Genomic DNA, 8,754 nt, shown 5'->3' with positions numbered 1-8,754 from the left:
TTTTTCATTGCAAGCAGAAGAGGTTATGGTAACTTCCCTACCGTTATTTCTTATTTTTGCTCATCTTGCTACTTCCTAGTTCAGCGAAATCTACCTGTGAAAGTTTATGGATCACATTCTCAAGTGAGGTAAACCAGCTTAGCTCCACTGGGTCCATATGATGATACCACTCCCCATAGCTGTTATTTCTATGTCATGTGCCAATAGTGTCATCAGCCAACTCTAAGACATAAAAACTGAAAAATCAGAAAGGTTGGTTTCAGCATAGCGTGGCTTCAAAAAAGTCCTGCTTTCCAAGTGCTTGATCCTTAATGTTACACTAGCAGTAACTAGTCCCACATTTCAAATATTTCTGCATTACATATTGCACTGAAACAACACTGTGCAAACAGGCTGTGGATTAAATAAGCAACCTGAACGAAGGAACAGAGAGGGCTGCATCCAAGAGAATACTGCTTTGAGACTTGACAGATAAGAATCTTTTTTGTACCTCACACAGTATCGTTCTGGTCTCTTTTTCCAGACTTTAAAGTTTACTGGTGAGCCAGACGTCTTGCTCTCAGAATTTCCTTGCATATGAAAATTGCAGAATGGCAGCCCACACTATCACATTTTCCCTTCCCTTCTTGAATTTTTAAAACCCTTTGAGAAGCAGGCGCTTGTGTGCACAGATTTGCAGTTCTTACGCTCGTACCAATCCATCATAGTCGCTGCTGTTAATGAAAGGCCTTCAATCCCAGAAGCAGCTGTCAATTCGTATCTAAATGTACTTTCCCTCCTGTTAGACAAAGTGACACTGTCAACCCCATCCAGTTAGTTATTTACTTACAAAGTTAGACTGTTTTCCTGTGGCTATAGATGGTCTCTTGTGAGAATGACTTGTTTTTTCCTCATGACTGTTATTGTATAAGATTACTCAAGTTTACGTTCCAGGTTAGGAATGTTCCACTGGTAAACTCCGAGAACGTTGCTCCAGCTCACTAACGTACTCATCAGTTAAATGCAAAATGCTCTGAAGAGTTTTTGCTATTCCTTTATTTTTCCCCTCTTGGTTAAACTATGGAAATCTCTGTTTGATTAAACTTTGGAAGGTTCATTTGGGGCAACTATAACTCTGTCAGAGAGGTGCCTCTTGGGTACTTTGGAAGCTGGACACGTTCAGCTTCGTTTCTCATTCCTGATGTCTAAATATTCACAAAGGCACCATTTGCACAGAGTTATGAGACCCATCTGCACATTTTTCTTTCTTGGGGCGAGGTGGAAGAAAGGTAGATGCAAGGAGCTGAAGGGAAGGTCGGAGACAGACACAGCAAAGGGGACCGAGATAAATAAAGGCTTGCTATCCCTTGCACCGAGCCCCTTCACACCACCTTGGCACACTCATAAAAGTAAGACCTTTTTCCCTCTCCAGAATGGCAGAAGCAGGCATAAGTAGAGAAATAAACTGCATTTAAGTGGTCTGGTCTGCCTCTTTAGGACAGGGGATACAGCCACTTGGCTGCAGAGATCACAGCTGGTTCACGGGGACAGGCAGGGCCTTTCGTGGACCTCCCTCAAGCTGCACTGTGAAGCATTCTCCTAGGAGAGACAGCGGCTGCGTGGCAGCTGCAGGTGATGGCTTTGCCTGCTCGAGGGGCAGCAGGGCAACCCGAGGCTGGACAAGGTGCCGGTTCCACTTTCCCTCCTACTGAGGGCTTTCTCCTGAAATGACCTGGTTTGGTTTGATTTGGCTAAGCATGGTTCAGTCAGGATTGCTTCAGGGTTCTTTAATTCCTATTAAACAGATCAGCAGACGTGCCGAAAGCTTTTCAACAAATTCTCGGGAAATAACTCATTTGGCATTTTTGACACAAACAGTAAACAAGCCAATGTTTCTATATTTTCTATGACCAGTGGTTTCATATTCAGTGGTGGGGCATGCTTACAGCCCTCAATCAAGTGAGATCAGTAGGAACTCAGCACCTCTGAAAATAAGGCCACAAGAACCCAGACGCTCAAATCCTCGTACACTCACAGAGATTCTTTAATGATGAATAACAGGCAAACTGCTCATACATCGTAACACATAGAAAATATTCATATAAATAAAACAGATCCATATATAGTGAAAATGTTGATGAATAATTTTTGTCAATTGTAGCTCTCTCACGCTTGTTTTAGGTTTCGGTAGAGCTGCCAAAAATTCAGTCTTCACAGAAGTTCATGGGAACATTTTCTTTGGTTTCCATCTGTGTGGCTTTATACCCAGTAAACTTTTAAATACTGTACAAATCACACAGCAAAACCTATTCAGAGCTCTTGGACTCCCTTATTTTCCAGACTGAAGATGACCCAAACTAGAATTTTCATAACCATTTTGTTGCACAGCTAGAAACTGGCCCAGGCTCCTCTGAAAGCCTCAAGAGTCTGGGAGCACGTCCTAATCCATGTGACCTGCTTTTTAAGCAAGTTTAGCAAAAGTAAAGTGCACTATTTAGCTTTAAGTTTCACTGAAATAATTTCATAAATCTATGTGGCAAGAGGATATCTTGACGATGGTGTCTGAAGTGTCTTGAGAACCTGGAAAAGTTGTAATTATTTATTTCTTAGGTAAAAATTCTACACTAAGCATCCATTACACAATGAAGAACATTTGGCTTAAATACATGCCATGAAATTTTTCTATAATTTAATAAATTACAGGAGATATGTACTTTTTATTAAGGTTTCTCTTGGAATCTAGAAAATGCACTGATCCTGACCACTAGAGAGAGTATTCTTTAAATCACTAATATTGGCTATAAAGGTGGAGTCATTTTTTATTTTTTTAATAGCGAATCACTAACTTGCCAACAGTGTAATTTCAGAGAAACCAAAGTGACTTGTGAATTGGGGAAAAAAGAAGTGCGTGTGCGTGTGTGTGTGTGTGTGTGTGTGACAGAAATCTTAAAGCAGATCACTTCAGTATCTGGATGGTTTCACTGTAATAGCCCCCTGACTGGAGCACTTGGTAAGTAAGTTCTTTGTTATTATCATTTGCAGTGTCTTACTTGGTTATGAACTTTATTATGTGGAGTGAAAACTGAATAAAAGATTGGAAACAAATCCTAATGGTAAACAGCACTCTACTGAGTTGGAGGGAAGTCTGCAGGGATTATAACTGATCCCAATTTTATTTAATGACTTTATTGACACTGTAAATGGAAATTAATTTTTATATAAAAACCCAGCATGTTGAAGTGGTTAACAAAATGGTTCTTAAATTACTGGAGGTTGGTAATGAGTTACCAGCTCTCCTGTCTCTCTGCCTTGGACATCAGTTGAGTTTTACATGCCTTCATGGTGCTGATTTCCCATTGCAGACTGCTCAGTGCATATGAAATCAATGGGACCTGGGAACTGAGAACCTTTATTACTTTTCTCCTTCCTGTTTTTCTGCCCTGGGCGACTGCTTAGTCTTCCCACCATGTATGCCAGTGAGGACAGAGAAATCCTTTCTCCAAAGGGACTTTCAGGGTTGGAAATATGGGCAGGAAACAGCACAATTAGATTCAACTGAGAAAAAAACACACACTGACGTATCTTGGGGAAAATCATGCTAACCACATAATCTGCAGGAGGGAACTACTTGGAAGCCATTGAATTTATAAAGATTTTGGAAAGATAATTGATAACAAATCAAATATGGCCTAGCAATAGCTTATCACAGCAAAGATGCCATTGTATTTGTGGGTCATGTACGCAGAGACATCTTGTCAGTTCTCAAGAAGGTGGTTTTCCCTCTCGAGGTACTGTAAGAAGCTTTCCTCTGTGATTAGGCTGTACAGTACAGTTCTGGGCTCCTTCATTTGAGAACGAAGTCCCTATTTCAGCAGAGAGCTACAAAAATTGAGGATATAGAGAGGAATTGGAAAGATTCAGAGAACTAAATGTGTATATTTTTGCTAAGTGAAGACTACACAGCATGGGAGGGGGGCAGAGGCAGAGAAGGATATGTGAAGCCATTTTAAGCAAATGCAGGGCTTACTACAAAATGAGTCAGCTGGACATCTTGGCTGCCAAATTCAATACTCAGGATGTTTCCTCTCATACCTGCTCTGAACTGCTGTGCTTCACTTCTTTATTGTGAAAGTGATTAAATAAGTATTCAAGATGAGGGACTGGAATAGACAGTGGGGCTTCTTATGATATTACACCATTTTATGCCTGGTTTACATTGGAATGGGATTTCTACTCATCGATCAATCTGGTCAACGTTTGCCAAGAGCAGTGAATAAAGGAGGGGAAATTCCTTAGTGTAACAGGAGAAAAGTAACAAATATAGGCACACCACCACCACCACAGAGAAGATTTGTGCCTTTTTATTCTTACTGCCAAAACCATTACAGAGCTTGTGCTCTAGTCCGTGCAGCTGGGTTGGAAGTAGCAAAAGCTGTGCAAGCACTATCTGGGATCTCCTAAAACCACAGGATTAGCAGCAATGTTTGGGCTGGCCCTAGACCATCCTGAATGCACAGAGGAACGGAGCTCTTCATCATTGCTCAAAAGGGTCTAATGGAGAAGATCACAATGAAACATAGAGAAAATTAGTGACAGGAGGAAGAAGAGAAATGTCCTAGCAGTGAGGTCTTCTGGAATGGTGCCTAAGGAGAGGCCATGAGCTTTATCATTCAGTAAACTGTGCAGGCAATTACACCCTTGGAGGTATCCCAGAGGAAGACAGCTTTTATTTCTACCCTGTCCTCCCTGAGAGAAAGAAGACACCACAAAAGTCTACTTTGTACTCTGCCAGGAGGCAGTATGAGGGAGGATGGAGGGCTATTTTGAAGATGTACTGAAATAAAACAAGCCCCGGCAGCCTTGGCTGTTGTCCCATTTGCTAGGGGTGCTTGTGGAGGAAAAGGTCATCCTTGCTTTCCTTTGTACTCTGCCTTGCACATGGACTTTCTACTGTTTGCAATATTTGCTATTTTGTCAACATTACATGTAGAACACATACTGCTGATATGGGATATATACCACAAGTAACTGCAAATGCCTGAACAGTTTCATGTTCATTGAATACAGGTATTGAGCTGGCAATTTCCCACATATTCCAGCCTAAAGCTACAGATTTCAGATCAGATGCACATTGTGCTGCTAAGGGTTATCTCTAAGATTAATATCACTGTGCGTTTCCATTCCAGTCCGCAATCAGAAATGACAAGGACTGCAGGAAAACTAGACACTTGCAAGGGCACTTTGAGATTCATACACAAATACCTGACCTTTCAGACATCCTGGTGAATAAGATAAAAATCCAAGAATATCTGTAAGGACCCAACACTGAGTCTTTTGCCTCCATTTTAGTGAGTCCCATTTGTTACTGTTTTATGGATTTTCCTGGTGCGAATCTGTAGACCAGTGCAATATAGAAAATTGCTAATGTAATATGTTCATGTGCATATGCATGTTTTATGCTCTGGTCAAAGCCAGAACTAGACATCATTCAAAGTTTCCTAATGCTTAATTCTCTTTCTGCTCTTAACATTTAGACTGTCATGATCTAATGGAAAAGGAGTCCCCACATGAATATTTGGGCTGGACTTAATCTCACTAACATCTTTGGACAGGCCACAATTTTTTTTCCAATACACAGTGACATGGTGAGGCCCTAATCTGACGTCAGGAGACGTTCCAGGAGTTGTTCGCTGTGTCGGTGACTGTTCTCTTGTAACCCTGATGTTCATGAGACAACAGCTGGGAACTTCATAGTATCCTTTTTGGATTGGTATGTTTTATGCTATTTGAACCAGAGTAACACCTGGACAGTTCAGAAGAGGTGGGTTAAGCATTGTATGAAGCAGACAGGCAAATGATAAGGAAAAGGAAAAACACTGTTCTCTCATTTTGCAAGGGAAAACTAGAAACCAGAGGCTTATTTTCAAAGGGGAAAAGGAGTTTTTCATCCAGGTCTGTCTGATTTTTTCAGACTCCTTTAAAATTCCAGCTAAAGGGATGTTTTACCCTTTGGAGTTAACTTCATTTGAAGTCAACTGAAGATACAAGTGCTAAACTCCTCTGGAAAACAGGCTTGTGACAATCTGTTTGAGTTACGCAGGCACTCTGATCACACCATCCACTTTTATCTGTAGGCATTTCAGCTAGGATGTATGTGTTGCATGGGTTATATATGATGTGGCATGATTCCTCTGAGAGATTTTTTCCTGCACATTTTAAAGATTTGCAGTATCTTTTCATATGCTCATCTTTGTAAACTGTTACTGATTTAAATAAAATATTTCAGTCACAAGAATTTTCTTCAGTATTTTCTTTTACTGGCCCTGAGAATGTACATTACTTTAATGGTCAGAGCAAATTTGGTTTTGAAGGTGTTTAAACAAATGCATACTTCATTTGAAAGCAGTTTGCAATAGCTAAGTTCATTAAAAAACTCTAATAGTAGGCCTCATGTTAAGTCCTGAAACACATTTTTGGGTCCCCCTGTGCCTTGTTTCCAAGATGGTAGCACCTGGAAAAACATGCAGTTTGATTTTTGTAACAGATATGAGCTCAGATAGTCAAGCATTATACTGCCTCCTTTAAAAGTGGTGGCAATGTTGCTGCAGTTTAAGTAGGTGACTCTTATGCAAGGGAGTAAGAACATACTGGGATGTGCAAAACACCAGCCGTATACAGTTTCCATGCAACCAAGAGAAGAAACTAATAGCATCTTTAAAAACAGAAGCCAAAATTTCCTGAATATTGTGCCAGAAAAATAATGCTGTTTTCCCTAAGCCTGCTTTTTGACTAACTGACCCTGAAGTTGCGTTTATTGAGTCCTTGTCGAGAAAAATGGAACAGTGCTCTTTATAGCTTCACAAGTTTCCTGACATCCTTGCAGAAAAAAATGCAATCCTTAAGGTGAATTTAAGTTTTGCATTATTTGACAAATTACCACTTGAAGATTGTCTTTTGCTTCAAATTATTTCTGTGGTGAAAATAGTCTCAGTGGTCCATGACCTTTTCTTCCTCATCACTCAAAGCTTAAAGCAAAATCACGTGCAAAATGTGAGAAGTTACTCCTTACACAAGTAACGATTGTTTTTGTTTTTGTTGAGAACTGTTTCCTATTATTCAATCTGTTGCTCCTAATGGCAATAATAACAAGTAGGGTGAAATGAGAGAGGCATGCAGCTCTTCTGTCAAGTGAAGCTGGGGGACGATGTCCTTCCTGGGGCACTGTGTCCCTGGGAGGCTCCCAAGCCTGTCAGGTAGCTGCTGGAGGAAATCAGGGCAGCATTTGTATCTTGCTTGTTTCTGCACCCCCCCGAAACCGAACCATTCATTACCATGAACACACGGTAATTAAATGGGGTGATTAATAAATGATTGGCATTTACACTATATGTAGGGTGACTAGAGGCAGCTTTTAGCCATATGGAACAAGAAGCATCGAAAGCGCTGAGAAAACCCGCTGGTAACAGGCGGACGCCAGGCGAGCTTTCCCACAGAGCTCCGCCAACACGCCTCGGTGCTGATTTACAGTGCTCCTGCGAATCCCCTCCGAGCCTCTTCTGCTCAAGAAACTGTCAGTGGTGTGAAACAGTTTTAGTAGTTTTTGCAGGTGGACTCCTGTCCGCTAAGGACTAAGCTGAAATCTTACATGTCTTTGGATTGTAACATTAAAGGCAGAGTGGGGGGAAACGAACACTTCTTGTAGGAATTGATCCTGCTCTTAGCTTGACTGTAGACTTCCTGAGTGGATCTGGATAAGCTTTGTCATTTCTGTGTTTAAATTCCTTATCTGCAACCTGGGGACAGTAAGAGTAATAGTACCTACCTACTGCATAGAGGGGAACGTGCTGGTTAATTACTTAATGTTTATATAGTGGGGTCAGCAGAGAGAGTGCTATATGATAGCTAAATATTAGTATGAAATCACAGAAGATAACTGTGCAAATCCTCCCTTGCACAGCACAGTGATATTTTATCTACTTGTTATTTCAAACCACATTCTCCAAAAGCTGAAAATACTTAGTGTCTGTTTAAAAGAAATATTTCAAAGAACACATGCTGTTTTGGGTTGTTTCCCACTGCGCATAGCACCTGCACACAACTGACACTGGTGAGCTCTTTGCTTTAATAGCAAAGGTAAAATGAAGTGTTACTTCTCTTCAGGCACTGTTAAAGGGAACACTATTAAAAATATTTGTTCACTGGCCAATTTTTTTTTCTTTTTTTTGGTTTGCAGTCATATCTGCTTTGGTGTACATCTGTGCCTGAGTATGTTCCTCTTGTCTTTGTGCCATGACGGAGATCTCTCACCAGAGCCAGGAGTTTATGAGCCATGTGCCCCTTAGGGGTTTTTTTGAGGGGGGTGGGAAGGTTTTTCATAAAAGATGGGGCCACTTTCAGTTATCGTCACTGCTGGTGCAGTGGCTCCCGTGCCGGCGAGGATGGCTGCGACGTGCCCAGTGGGGGCAAATCGAGGCTGATGGCCCCTCAGTTGACTGTGCAGGTCCAGGGGTGATAAACACCTTTTATGACATGGTTCAGCACGCCGTTTGGTGCGGAAAGCGGCGTTGTTGCAGCAGCCTGCCTAGTGCCGGCGTTGTCCCGGGTTATGCTGTGCCACACTGCGTGGCACAGCTGGGCCCCGTCGCCCGCGTGACACTTGGGGAGCTCCCTCGCGTCAGCCGCTGAGCCTGCTGCAGCGGGGTCTGCACAGCCCGAACCCGCGCCCCTCGGCACTGGCTGCCCCGCGACAGCTGCCAGCATCCAGCATCCAGCATC

The sequence above is a fragment of the Dromaius novaehollandiae genome, chromosome 2 (genome assembly GCF_036370855.1).
Source record: "Dromaius novaehollandiae isolate bDroNov1 chromosome 2, bDroNov1.hap1, whole genome shotgun sequence".
Classification (NCBI taxonomy): Eukaryota; Metazoa; Chordata; class Aves; order Casuariiformes; family Dromaiidae; genus Dromaius; species Dromaius novaehollandiae.
This window is presented reverse-complemented; position numbering follows the sequence as displayed.